General features: G+C 46.4%; 1 protein-coding gene across 3 annotated transcripts in view; it reads right to left on the reverse strand.

Moving 5' to 3' along the window:
• Window positions 1-24,794, reverse strand: part of LOC148016604 (glutamate receptor 3.3-like) — a 110,535-nt gene that overhangs the window by 24,041 nt on the left and 61,700 nt on the right. The window lies entirely within an intron of this gene.

Raw genomic sequence — 24,794 nt, forward strand, 5'->3', positions numbered from 1 at the left:
GCCCCTATAGCGAATTTCGAAGCATCAATATACACGTGGAAGGTAATGGTCCAATCTGGGACTCGTAGAATCGGTTCTTTGGTCAGAGCTTTTTTTAGTTCCTCATATGCGTGTTGGCATTCCTCAATCCATTCGAATATAATCAATAGCTTGTACAAAGGTCTAGCAATCAATGCATAATTCAGCACAAACCGCCGATAATACCCCGTATGGCCTAAGAAGCATTGCACTCCCTTATAGTTGGTTGGGGATGGAAGATCAATGATGACCCTGACTTTTGAAAAATTCGTGGCAATGCCGTTTTTCGACACCAGGTGCCCTAGGATACATCCGTGCTTTACCCAAAACTGGCACTTTAAGGGATTCAGAGAGAGGCGATATAGGCGACACCATTCAAAGACCGCTCAGAGTCTGTCTAAATATTCTCTCTAGGTCGAGTGAACACGCAAGTCGTCCACGAAGACCTCTAACTCTTTCCTAAGCATGTCTTTAAATATAGTACACATAAAGCGTTGAAAGGTGGCTGGAGCGTTCCTCAACCCGAAGGGCATGACTATGTAGGTGAATACACCCCACTCAGTGGCGAATACAGTCTTATGCCTATCATCAAGATGCACCTGCACCTGATTGTATCCAGAGAAGCCGTCCAAAAAACTATAGGCCTCTTTGTCCGCCACTCTCTCGAGCATGTGCTTGGTGTACGCCAATGGGTAGTTGTCCCTCTTAGTTGCAGCATTCACCTTCTTGTAATTGACGCATACCCTAATCTTTCCATTCTTCTTCATTACAATGACTAAGGGTGATACCCAATCTGTATGCTCAATTTCGTAGATGAATCCCGCTCTCATCAGCTTGTCGATCTCTTCCTTGACCGCATGAGCGTGTTTTGGATTCATGGGGTACGGTCGCAGCTTGGCCGACGTGGTGTCTGGCGTCATGGGTATGTTATCTATGAGTCACTACACTTGGATCTACCCCCTTGAGTTCTTCTAAGGACCAGGCGAACACATCTATATACTCTCGTAAGAGGACAACGAGACGTGTCTCCTCTTCCTCCGTCAGGTCATCGGCAATAAAGACAGGTCGGCGTGCCTCCCTTTCCTGGGCCAGGTTCACCTGCTTGACCCTGGCGGGTCCCTCTATGGATTCACTTATTTGCCCTTGACGTTTGGCCCCCAGCAGGATCACTACCCTATCGCCCTTTTTAAACTTCGTAAATCTCTTGGGGAGGTCATGTGGCTTTCGTTGCTCGTCCGCTCTTGCGTCCTTAGATTGTTATGCCCTCTCTTCTTTCAAGCGTCTGTGCCTCAAGTGGACGGGCAAGTCCCCCTTGGTATGTCTAGTCTTGGGATGCCTCGGTATTTCTGGGTCGCCTTTTGAACTCACCTCTAACTCGAAATCAAACTCCCCGTATTCGCTAGATGAGGTAGTCTCCCCCAATGGTTGCAGTTGGGAGGGTGACTCTGTTCTAAGCATTGGCGTGTTACCTGGTTGGGTTAGGCCTGCTTGCTCCAGATCTATGGCTCTTACACGTTCCAACCAAGCGCGGTCACAATCCACGCACATGACCCTTTGCTCTATCCTGAAGGTATTCTTTCTCTTCGGCTTGGAATCTACCCGTATATGTTATATCACTCGTCCTTTGGTGTCGTATTCTATGGTATCTATCTCATCCTCACTCTCGTCACTACAGCAGCAGTAGTCCTTGTATTCGTCATTGAAAGCATCTTCGTCTGACCGCTCATCGTCTCCTAGGTCTTGGTAAGTCTCGTGTATTTGATCGGGGACTAGGGCCCAATTGTATCTGAGGTTTAGGTCATGCACCCTGGCCCATTGCCACCTTGGTTCATTTAAGAGATCTTGGAGTGGCTTGAAGTGTGATGTTGGATTGCCTGCTAGCTTGCCGGTCAAATACTCTAAAACCCCCTAGAGCTCCCTCCAGTTGGTTGGCACTTGGAAGGTGACAGGGTTGGGTCTTCTGCGGAGGTTTCCTGCCATCACACAGATTGGTATTGAGGGTGCACCCTTGGGCTCGCCGATCATCTTAATGGCCTGTTCGTACTGCTCGTCGTTCGAGAACGGCAAGTCGATGGTAGCAAGGACATGCATCCAATCTCGCTCGTCTTTAGGACATGGGATATACTTAGTTAGGGGCCCATAGGATTTCTTGATCTGGGTATTACCCTTGAGCATTGTGGAGATAGCATCGAGCTCAACTGGTGCAGTTTTCCAGGAGTCCATTTCTACCCTTTTGGCTTCTGTTCTATTGCCTAGGAAGATAAGACCATTCCCCCAATCTTCGATCACTCTGGCATTGAGCATCCAAGGTCCGCCCAATAGAACATCGTAGTCCACTCCCTTCATGACTATAAAGTCAACTGAGAATTGGACTCTAGCAATTTTCACCGGCCAATTCTTTAGCACCCCAAATGGCTTCACTTTCATTCCGTTAGCTAATGTGACATTGAACCTAGTAGTCTCAACAGGTGGGTTGCCCCAAGTCTGGAGCACTGCATGGCTCAGTACACTAACTCCCGCCCCTGTGCCTACAATCCCTTTCCTTGTTGTGTTGCCTAGGGCTAAGACCGGTAAGACCACGTGCATCTCGGTGCCTTCCCAAAAAGCATTAACGTGCAAGGATTTAGACGTGGAGTACAACTCAAACTCGGTATCTGCGTCTCTGCATCATGTTCTTGTAGGCCTGCAGTAGCTTGCTCTTGTGACCCTTCAACCCATTGCTTCAAATCCCGCCATAGGATTGGATGCTGCCTAAGCAAATCTCCCAGGCTTAACATCACCGGGGTGGACACTAGAGTGGTAAGAAGGTTGTTGGCTGCTCATCTTTCTCCTGTTCCGGATTGTCCTGGCCAATGGTCCTGACTGGGTTGCTGGCCTGCAGAGTTAAGGCTTTGCCTAAGCAGTACTGCTTGTGGCACAATCGCATCTCTCGGTTTTGATGGAGGGGGTGAGAGTGGCGTGCCGATACTAGGAGATCCTCAATCTCGTCCTCTAAGATGGGCTCCGTATCTTTCAGGTATTCCTGAGCCTCCTTTACCCACTCCTTCACCTTCTCGATGGCCTCTAGTTGGCGCTTTGGGTTGGGGTACTCCCCTACCCTAGCACTTCCCTTTTCAGCCGTCTTTGGAGCTGATGTCTCTGCCTCAGCATTGGTGACTTCCTTTCCAACAGGTAGCGTTGTGGCACTCTCAATTTTAAGCACGACTTTGGCTTCGGGTCTCTTCTTCCTTTGCCTATAACTCTTCTTCCCTATCGAGGCTGCGTCCAGATTGCTAAGACCTGGCAGTGATATGCCGGCGTGCTTCGTTTGTGCATGGGTCATGACATGCAATGGGATAGGTGTAGCCTCCCCATCAAGATTCTCAACACCGAACAACCCCAGTGGGACGGATGGCACGTTAGCTGAACTGGAGGAGGGTTTTCGCTTTGGACAGTCAACGAAGAGATGAGTAATTCCACACTCAAGACACCTTAGGTCAGCATTGTCCCTATTTTGTTGCTCCCTTTTAGGACAGCGTTATGAGATGTGTCCCCAGTGACCGCAAGTCCAACATAGGATTGGACCTTGGGGCTGCCCTCCTAGGCCTCTACCTCGCCTCCTACCTAATGCCATCACCAGTACTGGTCGATAGTCCATAAGAACTACGTTGCCCTCATCGTCATGCGGGACGTAAGGGCATACGTAAGACTCTTCCTCGTTTGGCTCTTCCACGTAGTGGATTGGAGCGTCGCTCGGTGGATGTGTCACATAGGGACCAGGTGGTCTAGGTATTCTAGTAGGATTTATATCCATTCTAGGAACAACCGGCTTAGCATCGTTTGGCACGGGAAGGGCCAATGGCGCTCCCCTTCCGAAGAATTGTTGTGGCCTATTTGCTAGGTAAGATTGACCGTATGGTTGTGAGTACGGAAGTCTTCTAGGCAGTCTACAATGTGCACCATCATGACCAAACCTACCGCAGTTAGCACAAGGTCGTGACCTGAGATCTTGACACTCAGCCGGCAAGTGGTTTCCACAATAGTACACGCATTGGACATATGGTCGCATTGGTCACCTTAGCATTTCCTGCATCTTGGCTATTTCCATTTTCATATCAACCAATTCTTGGTTGGTGTCTGCAACCTTTCCCTTATCTCGGGTACTTGCAGGTGATCACTCACTGGATGCTGAAGCTCTCTCTGAACTTCTTGATTTGGTCTCTTCTTGGTTCGAGTTCCTAGAGCTCCTCTCCTTCAATTGGTCGTCGACTCGAATGGCCTCTTCAAACACCCTAGCTAGCCCGCCAATGCTTTATAAAGCTCCTCATTTCGTATTCCACTAATGAATACCGTTAACACTACTCTTTCAGTCGTCGTTCGCCCGTCAGGATTCTCTTGAAGAGACTCCTTACGTGGGTCACATAGTCGCGGATGTCCTCTTTTTCCTTCTGCTTGATGTTCATAAGTCGTACTAGCAAGTTGTCAGAGTATCCGGGCTCGGAAAATCTCTTAACGAAGAGGTTTTTCAATCCATTGAAGTTCACTCGCTCTGCGGCGTCTAGACTTGTGTACCAAGTGCGACCCTTGTCGCCTAAGCAAAGCCCGAACGCTTGAGAGTGTTGAATCAAGTCGGTGAGACCATTGGCCTCGCAGTCCTACTCGAACTGCTCTATAAAGCCATACGGATCGTCTTGGGGCTGGTACTTATCGAGCTGCTTAGCAACAACTGGTATCTTAGGCTAGCTCTTGGAGTGTTGGTTCACCCCTAACCCCGCTAGTAGTGACGTAGCTAATGCTACGGCGCTCTGCTCTACTGCTGTGTTGTCTAGCAATTGCTTCATGAGAAGCTCACTTAGCGTCAAGTCTCCTTCTAGCGCTCTCTCATGGTCATTTTGATTCCTGCCTGCTAGGTTCAGCATTCGTTGTATCTCTCGCATCTTTGCGTTCCAGCTCACGCTCCTAGTCTGCTAGTCTCGGTTGTATTCCACTATGCCTTGCAGTGCTTTGTGGGCTAGTTTCCTTTCCTCCTCTAGGTCAGCTATGATGACTTCTGCCGCTCTACCGCGGTGCTCATATCGAGTGTGAGAGTTGTAGCTACTCACCAACTGCTAGATCACTTCTGGAAAAACTTCTAAGTCAAATTCCTCGTTCTCCCTGCGGTCTGAGCTTTCCTCCGACATGGTTGTGTTTTCTTGCTCCACCAAGCTGGTGATAAGGTTAAGAGGGTCGGGTAGATCCACATCTCTGTTGCTATTCGCTTAGTCCTATGCTAGGCTCCACTTGCCCGTCTATGTCTTCGGATCTCCTCCTATTGGTAGGTTCCTTCACGTTCTTTTATCTAAGCGAGTTCCTTAATTATTGCATACAATCCTTAAGTTACCACCACTCAACGAGTGTGTTCTTTTTCGTGCACTTGTGCTCAATTAGACTTTCGGTTGTTTTTAGGTAAACTTTAAGTGCTAGAAGTCAAGGTGAGTGCGAAGAGCAAGTGTCTAAGCAACCTGCGCACTCTTATCTTGTCTTAGGCATGATAGGCTTGTTCGATCAATTTCCGGCCGTCTTGGTAGGTTTTAGGGTTTCTTACTGCGCCGTCTTACTCAATTTAGGTTCGTTTGGAATCTAGGTCTCCACTAGCTGTCATTAAGGCGCTGACTCTCTCGACAACCTACTCAAGTTGCTAAGCAACCGCGTCTTGTGAATTTGCCTATTCCTTGCGCCAGAATCGAGTTATGGGCGTCGAGATGGCTCAAAAGGTTGGTGCCGTTGAGATCTAGCTGGGTCTGGTACAAACTTCCACAAAATTTGCAAAAGTCTGACTCGGCCCAACTCGTCTGGATTGCAAGGGCCGAGGGGTAGACTCGGATGGTCCGAGCACCAAATAGGAACACCAGCCGAATTTACAGCTCGGACTGCCGAACAGATGTGGCCGAGGGCCGAGTGGGCCGAGTGGTCCAAATGGTCCGAGGACCGACTCACATTAGTGGGCCAGTTGAAAAGAGCGGAGTCAAGTTGGCCGAGGGTTGAGTGGTCCCAATGGTTGACTCGGATGGGTCAAGCGATATGTGTTCGAGTCAAGTGGTCCGAATTAACCGAGGGCCGAATGGATTGATTGGTCCGAGTGGTCCAAACGGTCCGATTCTGGGACTCGGCCCAAAACCAAGTCACTCGGACGGGCCGAGTCATGCGCGACAACGGCTGCGCCGAGGATGATCTCGTTGAATCCAACGATCCACGCAATCACCAGGCACACCGTATTCCAGATCACAACAAATACATAGCAGGAAAGTTCAGATATACGAACTCCCTGATGGCAAGATCGAACTGAATCAATGATGGAAACTCTCTCTCTCTCTCTCTCTCTCTCTCTCTCTCTCTCTCTCTCTCTCTCTCTCTCTCTCTCTCTCTCTCTCTCTCTCTCTCTCTCTCTCTCTCTCTCTCACTCATATGACGGATGGACCAAAGAAGGAATACTATGACGGATGGGAGCATATGGAAAGACCACTGGTCATGATGATCTCACGCATGATACGAGCGAAGAGCTTGACCCCACATGAGATTATCAAAGCTGAGTTGGGAGAATCACCCATGGTGCCTGAGGCCTTGGTTCAAGCAATGACTTTCATACATAGACTATAGGAGCTCCCCCAAGGTAGATACCCACGGCTAGCCCTGGCCTCTTCTAGACAACTAGCAGCAGACGGTGACAGACACTGTTGGTATGCTCACATGAGTACATGGATGAGTCTACATGGGCTGCAGATTGACAGACTACCCCCCTTCGACTATAGCCTGGATTGCCCTACACTTGACCTAAGCCGATCAAAGCTAAACCATGTGATTAGAGCAGACATACTGAAGTTAGATACGGAGAAGACCTGGATCCGACCCCCCTCCCCCCATGGCATGAGGATGGCACACTACCAGGCCCACTTCCTTCAGGTATCTGAGGATGCTTTCATCACCCGACCCAATTACATGAACACAAAGCTGCCTCATGGACTACGCACAGTTATTGGTCAGATCCGCACCTCATCCCACCACCCGAGGATTGAGACAGGCAGATGGGAGGGTATACAGACAGAAGAACGCATATGGCCACTATGCGACAAAGAGCCAGAGACAGAGGAACACTACATCTGCCGATGCACTGAATATTATGACATACGAGGTAGATACCACTGTCTGTTTCAAGAGGGTTTTGGACCCTTGAGACGAATCATGCAGTTTGACAATCAGAGATGCTTAGGATTCTTCCTCTTGGAGCTCCAGAGGCGTAGAGCAACAATTCTACGGAGAAGGAGGCCCCCACAGCTCGGCTCACATAGACAGAGAGCAGTCACTGACTTTTTCACTGTTACACGACAGAGTATGGTAGATACCACCGCTACTGCCACACAGCCTACAGGAATATATCATCATTGGACCTCATCTTCTGTAGGTGTCCCTTTGGATAGAGCAGTGGCACTTAGCCGGTCTAGCCGCCCACGTCCACCCGGACAAAGGCCTAGACATCCACACCACAGACAAATTAAAGACATCATTGAGCGCCACAGGAGACAGATGCCGAGACGCCTCAGCCATGCAAAGATACACCTCCCTAGAGAACAGACATATCATTGATGGAGAGTTTTCCTTTCTCTACTCTCACTTTCAGATCACTGACATGTTTCCCTTTTATAGGACACTATTTCATTTCCTTTTCAGTCTTATAGGCATGTTTTTCATCTTTTTTCTTGTTCCAGATGAGAAACACACCATCATTGTATGTACTGCTTTGGTCTCATAGGCCACATTTGTGAGGTTGGTGATAGGATCGAGATGCAGCTGAGAGTGTAGTAGACAGTGTGAGAGTGAGAGAGACAGAGTGAAGCACGACACCCAATCCAATAGATTGAAAGAGTGTAACATAGAAGTACAAAGTACAACCCTTAAACCTTAGGGTTGTAGGGGGTGTTCACACCCGACACACGGTAAGTGTGTAACATAAGCACATAAGAAAATAAGACTATAAGTCTGGGGGAAAAAACCTCTCCTACCGAGAGTAAAAAGTGCCCCAGTGTCCTACTGATCACCGACACTCCCATATGAGCATAGGCGTAAGGCGTAAGTGAGGCGTGAGTCAAATACCCAACAAACCCCCCTAGAGTGAAGAGTGATCAAGAGTACAAGGATCATCCGCCACCAAAGGATATCAAATTTAAAGCATCGCGAAATGCTTCAAATTTTTCACGAGGAAGAGCTTTGGTGAAGATGTCTGCCACATTACTGGTGGTAGGACAATAGACAAGGCTAATATCACCTGCATGTAGCCTCTCTCTAACAAAGTGATAATGGATCTCAATGTGTTCCGTGCGGGTATGAAACACTGGGTTCCGTGCCACTGCAATGGCACTCTGACTGTCAGTGAACATAAAAGTAGGCTCCGTAACAAATACATCCAGATCAGCTAGCAAGCATCTAAGCCATACGCATTCAACTGTAGTAGTGAAAGCTGCCTTGTATTCAGCTTCACATGATGATGTGGCAACAGTGGATTGTTTTTTGATAAGCCAAGAAATGCAAGAAGAGCCAAGAAAGAAACAATTGCCACTAGTGGAGTGACGTGTATCATAATCACCAGCCCAATCAGAATCACTGTAAGCATGTAACTGTAGTGGTCCCCCCTTGGCATAAAGCAACCCAAGAGATCGAGTACCCTACAAGTAACGAAAAACACGCTTGACAGCTTGCTAATGTGACATACGTGGCTGATGCATATACCTGCTCAAAGCTGAAATTGCAAACTGTATGTCCGGCCTAGTGTTGCATAGGTAGATAAGACATCCAACTGCAGGAGCATATGTATGTATATCAAACAAATTACTGTCATCATGTAATGACAGTTTTAGTCCAGGTTCCATGGGGGTACAAACTAGCTTGCAATCCTGTAAGCCAAACTTCTCAAGAAGCTACCCAATATACGTTGACTGTGATAGCCCAATACCTCGAGCATCATGTATGAACTGGATGCCCAAATAGTAATGCAAAACTCCCAAGTCAAACATGTCAAAAGTTTGCTGCAAATTTTGTTTGAATGCTGAAATCTGATCAGCATGTGTTCCAGTGAGCAAAAGGTCATCAACATAAAGACATATAATCAGCATAGATCCCCCTTCTTTACATACGTAAAGGGTAGACTCAGATGAGCTGTTTAGAAACCCCTAACCAAGCAAGAAAGCATCTATTTTTGCATACCAAGCTCTAGGAGCTTGTTTCAAACCATAAGTGCCTTTTTGAGATTACATACCATATGTTCTGAGCCTTCAACTGCAAAACCAATGGGCTGCTGTACATAAACTTCCTCCTGAAGTTCCCCATGTAAAAATGCAGTCTTGATATCCAGCTGATGCACTGTCCAACCATAATGTGCAGCCAAAGCAATCATAGACCTGATGGTCGTCATACGGGAAGTAGGAGCAAATGTATCCTCATAGTCAATGCCCTTTTTCTGTGCGTAGCCTTTAGCTACAAGCCGTGCCTTGTATTTATCAATGGATCCATCTGCTTTCCTTTTCAGTTTGTAGACCCATTTCGTTCCAATGGCTTTCTTCCCAAATGGCAAGGACACCAAATCCCAAGTTTGATTCTTAGTAATAGAATCTAATAAAGCTTGCATTGCTGCCATCCAATGCACACTGTGTTGTGCATCCTCAAAACATTCAGGCTCTTCATTATCAAAAGTACTTGTTGCCATAACAAACTCCATGGTATGTGCTGAATCATGCAAACGAGTTTTCCTTCTAGTACGACCAGCCATGGATGCATCCAAAGGACTATCTTGCATAGTCTGCAAATACCATCTAGGTAACTGTCTAGCTTCCTGACTGTGTGCAAGCTCTTGCTGAATTTCAGTTTCAGCATTATGCTGAATATTCCGATCAGCCAATGGCTGAATTTCTGCACTTTTCATAGGAGCAGCTGGCTGAACATTAGGTTCATTTTCTGAAGCTCTAGCTGAATCACCAAAAGTAATGGGCAATAGCCCTTCAAAAACATCACCGGCAGCCTGATATGTGTCCAAACCAGCCAATGATAATTCTGATTTTTCATCAAAAACAACATCCCTGCTGACGAAAACCTTCTTTGTAACGGGATCATAGAGTCTGTAGCCTTTGCTCTCATTGCTATATCCCATAAAAATGTACTTAACAGCCTTGTTGTCCAACTTTTTTCTAAGTACCTGTGGAATATGGGCATAGGCAAGACACCCAAAGGTATGGAAGTGGCCAACAGAAGGTTTACGACTGTTCCAAGCCTCAAAAGGTGTGATGGTCTTCAAGGCTTTGGTAGGACATCTATTCAAAATATGGCAAGCACACATGACTGCTTCCATCCAAAAACTATGAGGCAAGCTCTTTGCCTTTAGCATACATCTGGCCATCTCCATGAGTGACCGATTCTTCCTCTCTGCTACCCCATTCTGCTGTGGAGTATAGGCAGTAGTGTACTGATGGACTATGCCTTTCTGCTTCAAAAAAGAATTTAACATAGAGGACATGTATTCCCCCCCTCGGTCCGAACGGAGAGTCTTAATTTTGCATCCAGATTGATTTTCAACAAGTGCACTAAAAGCCAAAAATGCATCATACACTTCTGACTTCTTTTTCAAACAGTAGACCCAGCAAAAACGTGTAAAGTCATCAATGAATGTCACAAAGTAGTAACAACCGCCCAATGACATTGTTTGCATAGGCCCACAAACATCTGAATGCACCAACTGCAATCTGGTTGTTGCTCTGAAAGCAACATCACGGGGAAATAAAAAACGATGCATTTTCCCCAAAATGCATCCCTCGCATAAGTGCTCAGTAGGTCTCTCCAAGAGAGGTAAGCCATCCAGCATCTGAGTACGCTGCAAAAGCATCAAGCTGCCAAAGATTACATGCCCCAAACGAGCATGCCATAACTCTATCTGTATCATAGCAGGAGTAAGAGTGGATGTCAAGTATACCGACTGATCTACTGAAAGAGCATCCAACTCATATAAACCATGACACAAAGATCCTGTCAAGACCAAAGTCATGCGTTCTTTATCTCTAACCATGCAACAGTCAGCATCAAATGTGACCTGCAAACCACAACGTGCCAAAGAAGAAATAGATAGCAAATTCTTCTTGATTCCAGGCACAAACAAAGCATCCTGCAAGCGGAGAATAGAGCCATCAATGGCTGTGAGCTGAATCTCCCCAATACCACGAACAGGGTATGATGCATTATTGGCACACTGTACAGATTTCCCAACGGGAGGTGCACTAACTGAAGCAAACAGATCTCTGCGAGATGTAATATGTCTAGAAGCACCACTGTCAAAGAACCAAGTGTCAGCATCCTCTGTAGAGCTAAGTGCTCTATCGGCCCCAAGAGATGTCATAACTGCAAGTGTAAAAACAATAGTCCCTGTCCACAACAAAGGACGCGAACTCACTAGCAGTGGAAGGAGTAGTAGAAACAGACATTCCTGACTCCTTCTTCTCTATGGCAATGCGCTTCCTGCACTCAGTGATATAGTGGCCTGGCTTCTTACAATAATGACATTTTCCCTTTTTAGCTTGCGTTCCCCCTTGTGTCTGATTCTGTGATGTGCCCGAAGTGCTAGAACTCTGTGGAGCATTTTTCACCTTGTTGTTTTTGCCTTTCTATCTTGCCACAAAAGCCTGCTCAGAGACTATAGCATCCACACCACTATTTTTCCTTGTTTACTCCTCCTCTAGAAGCAAACTAACCAGCTGAATAAAAGTGAGTGGGTGCTCGGCAATCCTCATGATGAGGTTCAATGCAGTATAAAAAGACAAGTACGAAGGAGGTAAGGAATTCAAGGTGATGGATTTCAACTGTGCATCCAAAAAGTACTCATCTACATTCATGAGCTGCTCCCGCAAGTCCTGAATCTTATTCAAGTGATCCTGCATAGAATCACCCTCATTCATCTTCAAAGTTTCTAACTCTTTCTTCAAGAAAGAGATCCGAGTCTCATTTTTTCCTGCAAACATATGCTCCAAAGTCAGCCATGCATCTCGTGAAGAAGATGCTGAACGAATGTGAGGGATGATGGACCACTGAACTGCCAAAGCAATCAGTGACAAGGCCTGTGCATCACGTGTATCCCAAGCTTTTTGAGCTGCAATTCTTGGAGGGAGTGGCTGAGGTGGAGCGGGCTGAGGTCCCCGTTGTCCACGTGCCCCTTGAGGAGGAGGAGTAACGGGAGCTACAACTCCCGGTCGAGTTTCCTCTCCACTGACATAATCCCAAAAAATTCTTGGCCACTAATACATTCTTCATCATGAATGACCATAGCGAATAATTGTTTCCGTCCAATCTGTTTTCCTTGGATACATACGTAAATACATCACCTCCCTGATTTGCCATGATGACAAATTTCCAAAGACAAATGAGCAATGTCAAAGCAGTAAGGACTGGAAATCTGCAAATTTCCAGAAATTGCAGCAAGCACACTTCTGCAATTAATGTGCAATGGTGTACTCTGTCAAAAACTGTCTTTAATGCACGCTTCCCAAGGTGCAAACAGTGCTCAGCAACACTGTAATATCAAAATCCCCAAAATTTCTGCCTCAAATGTGTTCAAAACAGTCTTTCTGTGACTGTAACTACAGTTCATATGCAACTGTCCTCAAAATACATAAAAGCCCCAAAATTTATGATGAATGTGCCCAAAAATTTGCATCCAACTTGTCCCACACATGTATCCTGTATGCTGTGCCTGCTGCGTAGGAACCCCCTCTTCCAGAACTTTGTTCTGGAATAAAATGATAATTTTTTTTTTCTAAATTACCTGACGTGGACAAGGCGGACAGTCAGGTCGCAGGCAGGCAGGGCTGTCGGGCGGACGTTTTAGGTGGACAAGGTGGACAGTTAGGTCGCTAACAAGCAGGGTAGTCGGGCGGACGCCTGACGTAGACAGGACTGACAGTCAAGTCGCAAACAGACGACGTGGCACTGCAACGTCAACGATGCGACCAGACGGGTGGCATTGGCCACAGAAAGGCGGGTGGAGTTGACGAGCAGGGCGGGTGGAGCTGACAAGCTGCTGAGGATGAGGCGCTACTGGGACAGGTGGCGTACGCAGGTACAGATGGTGCCTTCAGCTGACAGTCGACTGTAGACTGGCGACTCTCGGGGAGAACTGGCGAGAGCTACAGAACTGACGGGGGTTGCAGACAGTGGGGGCTACAGTCTGCAGACTATACACTGCTCTGATACCAAATGTGAGGTTGGTGATAGGATCGAGATGCAGCTGAGAGTGCAGTAGACAGTGTGAGAGTGAGAGAGACAGAGTGAAGCACGACACTCAATCCAATAGACTGAAAGAGTGTAACATAAAAGTACAAAGTACAACCCTTAAACCTTAGGGTTGTAGGGGATGTTCACACCTGACACACGGTAAGTGTGTAACATAAGCACATAAGAAAATAAGACTATAAGTCTAGGGGGAAAAACCTCTCCTACCGAGAGTAAAAAGTGCCCCAGTGTCCTACTGATCACCAACACTCCCATATGAGCGTAGGCGTAAGGCGTAAGTGAGGCGTGAGTCAAATACCCAACAACATTGGCCTTTTAGAGACATTAATATACTCTCTCTCTCTCTCTAGACAACTAGCAGCAGACGGTGACAGACACTGTTGGTATGCTCACATGAGTACATGGATGAGTCTACATGGGCTGCAGATTGACAAACTACCCCCCTTCGACTATAGCCTGGATTGCCCTACACTTGACCTAAGCCGATCAGAGCTAAACCATGTGATCAAAGCAGACATACTGAAGTTAGATACGGAGAAGACCTGGATCCGACTCCCCTCCCCCCATGGCACGAGGATGGCACACTACCAGACCCACTTCCTTCAAGTATCTGAGGATGGTTTCATCACCCGACCCAATTACATGGACACACAGCTGCCTCATGGACTACGCACAGTTATTGGTCAGATCCGCACCTCATCCCACCACCTGAGGATTGAGACAGGCAGATGGGAGGGTATACAGACAGAAGAACGCATATGCCCACTATGCGACAGAGAGCCAGAGACAGAGGAACACTACATCTGCCGATGCACTGTATATTATGACATACGAGGTAGATACCACTGTCTGTTTCAAGAGGGTTTTGGACCCCTGAGACAGATCATGCAGTTTGAGGATCAGAGATGCTTGGGATTTTTCCTCTTGGAGCTCCAGAGGCGCAGAGCAACAATTCTACGGAGTAGGAGGCCCCCACAGCTCAGCTCACATAAACAGAGAGCAGTCACTGACTTTTTCACTGATACACGACAGAGTATGGCAGATACCACTACTACTGCCACACAGCCTACAAGAGTACATCATCATTGGACCTCATCCTCTGTAGGTGTCCCTTTGGATAGAGCAGTGGCACTTAGCCGGTCTAAGCGCCCACGTCCACCGGGACGAAGGCCTAGACATCCACACCACAGACAAATTAAAGCCATCATTGAGCGCCACAAGAGACAGATGCCGGGACGCCTCAGCCATGCAGAGATACACCTCCCTAGAGAACAGACATATCATTGATGGAGAGTTTTCCTTTCTCTACTCTCACTTTCAGATCACTGACATGTTTCCCTTTTATAGAACACTATTTCATTTCTTTTTCAGTCTTATAGGTATGTTTTTCATCTTTTTTCTCATTCCAGATGAGAAACACACCATCATTGTATGTACTGCTTTGGTCTCATAGGCCACATTGGCCTTTTAGAGACGTTAATATACTCTCTCTCTCTCTCTCTCTCTCTCTCTCTCTCTCTCTCTCTCTCTCTCTCTCTCTCTCTCTCTCTCTCTCTCTCTCTCTCTCTCTCTCTCTCTCTCTCTCTCTCTCTCTCCGTGACGAGTATGCTCTGACGTGACGGGTATGCTCTGACGGATATGCTCTGATGTGTATGCAAGCGTGACGGGCATGCTCTGACGTGGCGGGATAGGTTGTCAAGTCTGATGCAGGACAGGTCATCAGTAATGCAAGCGTGATGCAAGACAGGTTGTCAAGTTTGATACAAGTCTGAGGTCGTCAGTAATGCAGGTGTGAGCTCTCTCTTTGATACACGCATGACCTCTCTGATGCAGTAATGCTGTACTGACGAGTGTCCTGTGACAAAAATACATGCTGTAACGAATGTATTGTGACAAATGAGAATGCTGTAGTGAGAATGCTGTGACAAAGGTACTGACGCAGGAGCACTGAGAATGTTGTGAATATACTCACGCAGGAGTACTAAGTGAACAGTGACGGGATGTACCTGCAGTAAACAGTGGTGGGCCTTGTGAACAGTATCTGCAGGGATGCGCAGTGAGACTGATGGGACAGTTTTGTTTTGACAGTTTATGCTACAGTCATATTTTATGATGCAGTCACATTGACAGTTTATGATATACTGACAGTTTATGCTATAGTGATAGTTTATGTTACTGGTTTACTACTCTAGTCAGACTGTAAACAGTTTTATGCTATAGCACATACTATAATCATGATGGAAGAAACTGACAATGAAGGAATCACAAAACCAACCATGGAAACAATGTTTCATACACCGCCAAAGAACATGAGATACAAAACCTATGGGCATAAAACCCGAGATTGGAATGTCTCTCCAGGGTCAAGTAGATATGGAAAGACATCCCGCAAAATTAATGAAACACTATATGAGGAGATGTTGACCATACTCCGTGCTGAAATGCGTATCATGAGGAAGGAAATGGAAAATGATATACAAGAGCGGGTTCAAGCTGAAATGATGAAAGAACTAAAAAAGGAGATGCAACAAACATTGGATGCACACATGGCAGAGAAAGACTCAATGATCTCTAATCTATAAGAAGAACTAGAGGAATGCAAAAAGAAACTGGACACACAAAAGAAACCACAAATCACACCGGAACTACAAAAAGAAATGGATGTTTTAAAAAAGGATATACACACCTATGCAGTGTGGTGGAAGGCACCCAAAAGAATATGGAGAATGTTGAGAATACTGTCAAAGAAAATGCAGAATGGATAGATATGGCAAAAAAGAACAAAGGAATGCATGGCAGCAAAGTGGAAGTTATGAATGCCACCTTGGAAGAGGAGGCAAAAAGACGGGCATACGCACTCCACGTAAGAGTGGTTGGACTAGATGAGAAAAGCTCCCCAATTGAAGATGCTACAACTCTTGCCACCAAAATTGGGGCTACAGATATACCCATCATTGGGGCTTGGCGAGTCGGGAAAGCTGACACAAAAACAAAAGTCCTCATCTTGAATTTTGGAGACTTGGAAAAGAAGAGAGTCTTCCTCTCCAAGAGGATCGCTCTCAAAGGAGAAAAGATCTACCTAGATGAAGACCTCACCCCAGCCCAGATAGCCCACAGGAAGGAAAATATGCCACGTGTTCTAGAGGCACGGAAAGCAGGTAAATGGGCTGTCTACAAAGATGGAAGAGTCATCATCACAGAGAAAAGGACAGCATGACGGTGCGAGGCCTATGAGACCCTGAAGTTCACACTGTGGAATTGCAATGGCTCCCTTAACACAGATGCAGGTTATTTTGAGGACACTTTCAAAGGGATAGACATTGCTATGTATACTGAGACACATCGATGTAAAGACAGCCGTCTACCTGATGTATATGGATATAGATGGGAAAGTGTATATCGCCCTCAGCCTAGGCGGCCTAGAGGGACGAGGGGATCAAGAGGTGTGGCAATTCTATTTAGAGAAGAGCTCCAAGATACAATCCAAGTGGTACATAGAGATGTAGAGGCAAGATACATGTGGATCAAGTTACGTACAAGTAGAACTCGAGACATGTATATTGCCATATGCTACTTTCCCCCTACATACTCTAAGTTTGCCCCTAAAGAGACATCCCCGTATACGCCACTATATGAGGACATAATGAGATTTATGAGAATTGGGGATGTTCTACTAGCAGGAGACTTTAATGCACGCACAGGAAGCAACCAATCTGCTTTCTTTGACACTAGTGATGAGATGTTTAAAGATATTGCATTAGATGAAGTGGGATTAGTTAGATCAGCCCAAGATAGAGAGATAACAGAATATGGAACACACCTACTGGCATTGGGAAGTGCACATGGTTTGGCCATCCTTAACGGGCTGCCACAGTGGCCAAGATCTAATGGTTTCACATGTTGGAATAACAAGAAAGGCTCAAGCACAGTGGACTATTTGATTGGATCACCCAACTTGCTACCTGACATAAAAAGCTTTGAAATCTCAGACAGACCAATTGGATTAGCAGTAGACCATGCTATTCTAGCTTTCACAATGCAATATGGGCATATACACGAAGCATAGCCATATATACCAAAATTACCACGCTATGATTTTGTGGAAGCGACCTCACACATATACAGCACTACTATGCAAGATGCATTGAGGGAGCTAGACACACAGGCCTCTCTCGATGAGTTTACAGGACAGTTGGCCGAGATAATACACACTTCAGCAGCCTACGCTTTCCCACACACTACACCGTCAGATAAACCTCCACGAGGTAATGCCCCACAGAATGGCTGGTATGATGATGAGTGCAGAGAGACACGAGCACTTTTTCAGCGAGAGGTGGCACTTGGCATATGTACACATAAGCATGCTCAAACACTCTTCAAACAATTGGCACGCAAAAAGAAGCAGGAATACCTGAACAGACTAGAAACAGAAATGTATTCCATGTTCTTGGGACAGGACAGCAAGAGAGCATGGAAAAAGATGCATGAGAACCAGCCACCCTTACAGATTACTAGACCGGATGATTGGCATGGATATGCTTGCACACTCTATGATGTTCTTGGCCAAGAGCCTATGCCACTCCCCTCAACCTCAAGACCAGCAAATTGCAGATTTTTCACAGAAAAAAAAGTGAGGAATGCTATATGGAAACTGAAAAATGGAAAAGCCCAAGATCATGATGGTTTAATAGCTGAACACTTCGCACATGCTTGTGATATCTTGGCACCAACGCTGGCTCACATCTTTAATAGGGCAGTTTGTGAGGTATTTCCAACCTGTTGGTCAGACCATATTATTGTGCTGCTCTTTAAGAGTGGAGACCCCACGCTACCTAGTAACTATCAAACTATCATGATTGGACACATACTGGCCAAAATATATGGCTCTTTCATGAAACAAGCATTAAGTGAATGGGCCGAGATGCATGGCCTGAGATCAAAAGGCCAGGCTGGCTTCAGGAGGGGATATACAACTCTAGACCATATCTTTACATTGAGGGCAATCATCGAAGAAGGCAAGGCATTCAAGAAAAAGATCTACTGCTGTTTTGTGGACTTTCGCAAGGCCTTTGACACAGTGCCACGTGCTAGACTCATGAGAAGAATGCAAAACATTGATGTGCCTGTAGAGATACAGTGGAGTATCTATGCCTTGTATGAGACAGTGATGGGCAGAGTACGAACACCTGAGGGCATCTCAGATACAGTCAATAGCACCATTGGGGTGAAACAAGGCTGTCCACTTTCACCGACACTATTTGGGTTGTACATAGATGAAATTTCAGAATATGTGGACAGAACTGGTGGAGCTTGAGCCAGCCTAGCTGGAGTGCTGATACCATTACTGCTTTATGCCGACGATATTGTACTTACATCTGACTCACCTGAGGGACTAAATAGACACTTGGATGCATTATCAGCTTTTTGCAGAGATAGAGATCTTAAGGTGAACCTTGGGAAAACTAAAGTTATGGTATTTAACACTTCAGCTGCTTGGGTGACAAGAGCTGAGCACTAGTTTACTTTTGATGGAGAGCCAGTGGAGATGGTTAGGCAGTATGTCTATTTGGGGGTCACATTGAAGGGACCACAATTCTCTTGGAGAGAGACATCAGAGGCTCGTTTGGCAAAAGCATATGCAGCCTTAGGTGCATTGGAGAGACAATGTCACATACAATTTCATGAGCCGTGCACCAAATTGTGGCTTTTTGACACCCTGGTTACACCCACACTCCTATATGGGGCAGCTATTTGGGGTCCGAGTCTCTTTCACACGAGGAGATAGCCTTTGGGAGACCAGGATGGACCAGAGAAGAAATACTATGACGGGTGGGAGCATATGGAAAGACCACTGGTCATGATGACCTCACGTATGATACGAGCGAAGAGCTCGACCCCACATGAGATTATCAGAGCTGAGTTGGGAGCATCACCCATGGTGGCTGAGGCCTTGGTCCAAGCAGTGACTTTCATACATAGATTATGGGAGCTCCCCCAAGATAGATACCCACGGCTAGCCCTGGCCTCTTCTAAACAACTAGCAACAGATGGTGACAGACATTGTTGGTATGCTCAGATGAGTACATGGATGAGTCTACATGGGCTGCAGATTGACAAACTACCCCCCTTTGACTATAGCCTGGATTGCCCTACACTTGACCTAAGTCGATCAGAGCTAAACCATGTGATCAGAGCATATATACTGAAGTTAGATACGGAGAAGACCTGGATCTGACCCCCCTCCCCCCATGGCATGAGGATGGCACACTACCAGACCCACTTCCTTCACATATCTAAGGATGGTTTCATCACCCGACCAATTACATGGGCACACAGCTGCCTCATGGACTACGCACAGTTATTGGTCAAATCCGCACCTCATCCCACCACCTGAGGATTGAGACAGGCAGATGGGAGGGTATACAGATAGAGGAACACATATGCCCACTATGCGACAAAGAGCCAAAGACAGAGGAACACTACATCTGCCGATGCACTGTATATTATGATATACAGTGCAACGAGGTAGATACCACTGTCTATTTCGAGAGGGTTTTGGACCCTTGAGATGGATCATGCAGTTTGACGATCAGAGATGCTTGGGATTCTTCCTCTTGGAGCTCTAGAGGCGCAGAGCAACAATTCTACGGAGTAGGAGGTCCCCACAGCTCGGCTCACATAGACAGAGAGCAGTCACTGACTTTTTCACTGATACACGACAGAGTATGGTAGATACCACTGCTACTGCCACACAGCCTACAAGAGTATATCATCATTGGACCTCATCTTCTATAGGTGTCCCTTTGGATAGAGCAGTGGCACTTAGCCGGTCTAGGCACCCACGTCCACCCGGACGAAGGCCTAGACATCCACACCACAGACAAATTAAAGCCATCATTGAGCGCCACAAGAGACAGATGCCGAGACGCCTCAACCATGCAGAGATACACCTCCTTAGAGGACAAACATCTCATTGATGGAGAGTTTTCCTTTTTCTACTTTCACTTTTAGATCATTGACATGTTTCCCTTTTATAGGACACTATTTCACTTTTCAGTCTTAGAGGCATGTTTTTTATCTTTTCTCGTTCCAGATGAGAAACACACCATCATTGTATGTATTGCTTTGGTCTCATAGGCCACATTGGCCTTTTAGAGACGTTAATATACTCTCGTAAAAGGTAATTGTATTAATTACGAAACAAAGGTACAAGATTACATGATTACATGATTACAAGAGACACGAGGGCCCTAGGCCAACGTGTGGAAAATCCCCGTACTAATGCACAAAAAGGTTACACCAATCATGGCAACGACCCAGAGGCAATTGCCATATGCCAGGGAAGCAAATCCTCCCGAGGGAGCAAGTCGGAGTGCCGGATGAGATCTATCTGCCAATGCAAGAGCCCTTTAAGCCTGGCAATATGTCTCGGTACATTAGAGGCCGAATCAAAGAGAAAAGCATTGCGCGTGGTCCAAATGTGCCAACATCCCCAATATCTGAAAAAGTGAAATAAGATCTTCATATGTAACTGTGGCGGTGTGGGGTACTTTGGGCGCACAAAAACCCAATCGAAAGGAGTTAGTGAGGACCCCACCACTGCGCGCCAGATTTGCGACAAGAGTGACCAGATATTCTTGGCAAGCGGGCAAGAAAGAAATCGATGTCGGGCCGATTCCGCAATAGTGGTACAGAAGAAACAATTGCCATTCGAGATTCTACGCTTGGAAAGGGCCGTTAATACTCTCTCTCTCTCTCTCTCTCTCTCTCTCTCTCTCTCTCTCTCTCTCTCTCTATGCTAGGGTGAAAAATGAGATCTTCTATGGTCTCCTGGCCCTTAAACCCCTTCCCGAGCAAGGTCTTGCTATCCTCAATCACTTCCTTGTTGGCATCACTCATTCCAACCACTCTTTTAAATGAGATCTTCTATGGTCTCCTGGCCCTTAAACCCCTTCCCGAGCAAGATCTTGCTATTCCTCAATCACTTCCTTGTTGGCATCACTCATTCCAACCACTCTTTTTTTCCAATTTACCCCGATTTTTGCCTATTTTACCCTGTTTTACAGCAGTAAACCCTACACCTCTCTAATCTGATTTCTTAATCCTAACCTACACTAAATGCAACAAGAATCAAAAGCAAATAACTGAAATGATCTCCCCTTCCTTCCCAATTATTAAACAACCAAAATAACCAAAATACTTACTTGTATCGAGGATCAAAAGCCCCAACTTTCTACCTATCTCAAGCTCCGGTTCGGGGATGAATCCCTTACTTCGATGCTCGATATGAGGCACGCAAATGCTCAAGCTTGAATCCGTATCTCGGAAACGGAACCAAAATGTGGGAGCTCGCGCTCAACCGCCAAGACCCACGGACCGCTTATTGTTTCAAGCGTTCCAAGCGAGCTCTAATGGCTATCTCTCACATAGCCGACACACCTCCAAACCTACGAATGTAGTGAGCTTACCTCGATGCCAAAATGAGTTGCCTCCTCCTCTCACACACCGATAGCTCCACAATCCTATATGCTAGCTCAAGCATCCTCAAGCCTCCTCCTTCAAGCTCCATCCACCATAGCCGTACGCAAGCGAGAAAAGGGAAAAGAAGAGAAGAAGAGAAGGAGGAATGGCAAAAAGCTTCACCCTCTTGATCCCTCACTTCCACATGCTCACTCCCTCACCCTCTCCATCTCCCTCTCTCATTACCACACCCACACGACCAAGGAGAAGAGAAAAAGAAAAGAAGAGAGATCTCTTGTTAGCCACACACCAAAGAATGAGCTTCCATTCACTTTTTGAACTTTATATACAAGCCCTAGATTTCCATGGGCGCCCATCCCTTTTTACATGACTCGCCTTTGTGGCAAGGTTCTTTTTCCTATTTCCCTTTTCTTGCCTCATGAATTAAGCCTACACCGTCTATTCCTTTACAAATGGCACAGGAGGGAGCTTGGCGCTCTTTTACAAGAGTTTTTAGAGTTTTTTTAGGCGCCTTCTATTTAAAATTACACTTTTGCCTCAGCTTAGCTTTTAGGAGCCGCCTCTGCGCCTTTACTCTTTTTCTGTTCTTTTTCCACTTTTTGCTTCATTTTTCTGCCATCTTAAACTGATGTTAACAAGATAGGGTACATACAAGGCAACATGAAAAAGAGGAGAAAGCTAAAGAGGAACAGGCAGATAAATGGAGAGAGTATAGGAGGCAAAGGGTTGAAGAAAGGGAAACAAAGCAACTAGAGTCCTTTGAAAATGAGCTAGCCACCCTTCTTGAAGCAACTAATCCAAAAGAATTCAGTGTGTTTTGTTTCTTACGTGGTGACTTAGGCAAAAGAACTAAGGTTATCTCCTTTGATGCTGTATGTACAGAGAGCAGCAGCAGGAGGACATTGCCACCCTTTCGCAGAGGAGGATTCGGGTGGTGGGCCTTCAGGGGAAGACATGGCGACTGGACCCCTATGTTTTCTGGAAGGAGCTCAGGGAGTGGTGCCTTTGGATCTAGGAGGACAGACCACTTGATGAGCTGGAGTGGGATCCAGAGGAGTAGCTATGGCCGGCTTCTGCGGTCGCCATGAAGCCACATAGGTTCCTAGAGTACACTGCCAGGATTGGCAGATACATACTGATGCAGGAGGATATGGATTGAGCGCCGTCACATAGCAGGCACTGGGCGGAGCACAGCATCATAGAGCCTTTCCGACAGGCCTTCTGGCGCCGCCTATGGGATAGCTAGAGGCCGAGGAGGGTGTCGTATTTCTTATGGCTAGTGGCACACGAAGGCTTGGCGGTGGGAAGTTGGCTTGCCCAGATGCAGAAGGAGGGAGGTTGTAAGGGCAGAAGGAGGGAGGTTGTAAGCGCTCCACACAGCAGCTTCAGGAAATCCCAAAACACTGCTTGTGGTCATGTGAGAAGCCGCATCCTTCGCCGTATAGCACCCAGCCTTGGATGTATCTCATGGGGAGCTTTCTGTTGGCAGGCAGTCAACCAAGGCTGTCACCTTCTGTATGAGGCAGAGATGCAGGACACAATATTTATTATCGAGGCAGGGTCGTGCACAATGGTCGGTTTGGAGGATCTACCCATCCGCCAGGTACTGGAGCCCATTGCAGACCGCTCGGAGGTATGGGAGATCATAGGGAGTCTTACTGGATGGCATATTTGGAAGGCGCGGTGTCAAGAGGCTTTCAGCAGAGAGAGACTTTCAGCACAAGGCGACCTTAGCAAAGCTCTAGACCTCCATCATCCACTCCCTCCGCAGCTGATGGGATCAGGTGCAAGGCGAGTCCCGGGCTCGCCAAGAGCTCTGATGTCACTTCATGCGCACTTGGGGCGGTTAGGATCTGTTTTTTGTGATGCAGGCAGCTTGGGCTAGTATAGTCCCTTTTTGGTTCCAGTTTTGGGCCTGAGAGGGGGTATTGAGCTAAAATGCATCAGCTTTATTAAAACAGCCCCAAAACTCAATTAATTAATGAATTAAACCTTTCATTAAAAAGAAATGTGCTCCTAGAGAATATCTGTGTCCCATAAGCACAAACCCAAATTAGGAGGATCCAAACCTTCTATAAATAGGCATGCTGCCTTCCACTCAACCACAATCTCGTTTTTGCAGCTTGTAGGTGCCATATCTTTGCTGTCCACCATTGTCTTCTACCATCAAGCGCCTGTTTCTCAGCCATTTCCCGCAGATTCACACTATTTCCAGCCCTCATCTCCCTATTGTCATCAAGGTGGCTGCAGTCTACCATCTAGAGGTTGCATTCACAACTTCTCTTCATCAGAACCTTGAATTTTGGACTGCACTCTTGTTGCCTACAGTGGCCAACCTGTCCCAGACTGCATTTTTTGCAGGTCAGGGCCTTGCCAGCTGCCACATCATCATTTTGTGCTGCGTCTACAGTTTTTGTATGTTTGTCACTGATCCAGCAGCCTATTGCTGTGTTTGTTGTTGCCAAACAGTTTCAAAGGCTGCCTTGCTATGTTTTGGGATCCGTTAGAGTACAACATACTGTCCAATTCATACTCTTTGCCCTGGTCCTTGAGACACGGCAATTCGGGGGTCAATATTTTTCAACACAGTGTGTGTTTGTTGCATTGAGCATTGTATTCTACTCAATATTCATTCTTTATTAGTCATTCCGCCGTGACTCTGACTTCTTGATCAGTCTGTGCATTTATCGTATGATTGTTTTTTGTGTTTTCTATGGTAGAACATTTCTTCACATGCACAATAACGTTAATCAGACTACTCTAATACAGCATCCACCTAGCAAGCCAACCTATCAATTGTTGCTTATTAAAAAGCACAAAAAAGCTTGATGGTGAACATGAAATACAACTTTATTCACTGAGGTCTGACACAGAGACTACGCTGACTTGGATTGGGCTCTTCACTAGAGGAGAGATCCTTCTTGCAATGGTAGCCACTAGCGGAGAGAGTGTGTTTACTTTCTTAGTAGGGATGGATGGAAGACTTAGACAAGAGGATTTGGATCAGTCTGAGTTCATAG

This window comes from Lygodium microphyllum, chromosome 23 (genome assembly GCF_053477565.2).
Source record: "Lygodium microphyllum isolate KBCC chromosome 23, Lygodium_microphyllum_v1.1.10, whole genome shotgun sequence".
Taxonomy (NCBI): Eukaryota; Viridiplantae; Streptophyta; class Polypodiopsida; order Schizaeales; family Lygodiaceae; genus Lygodium; species Lygodium microphyllum.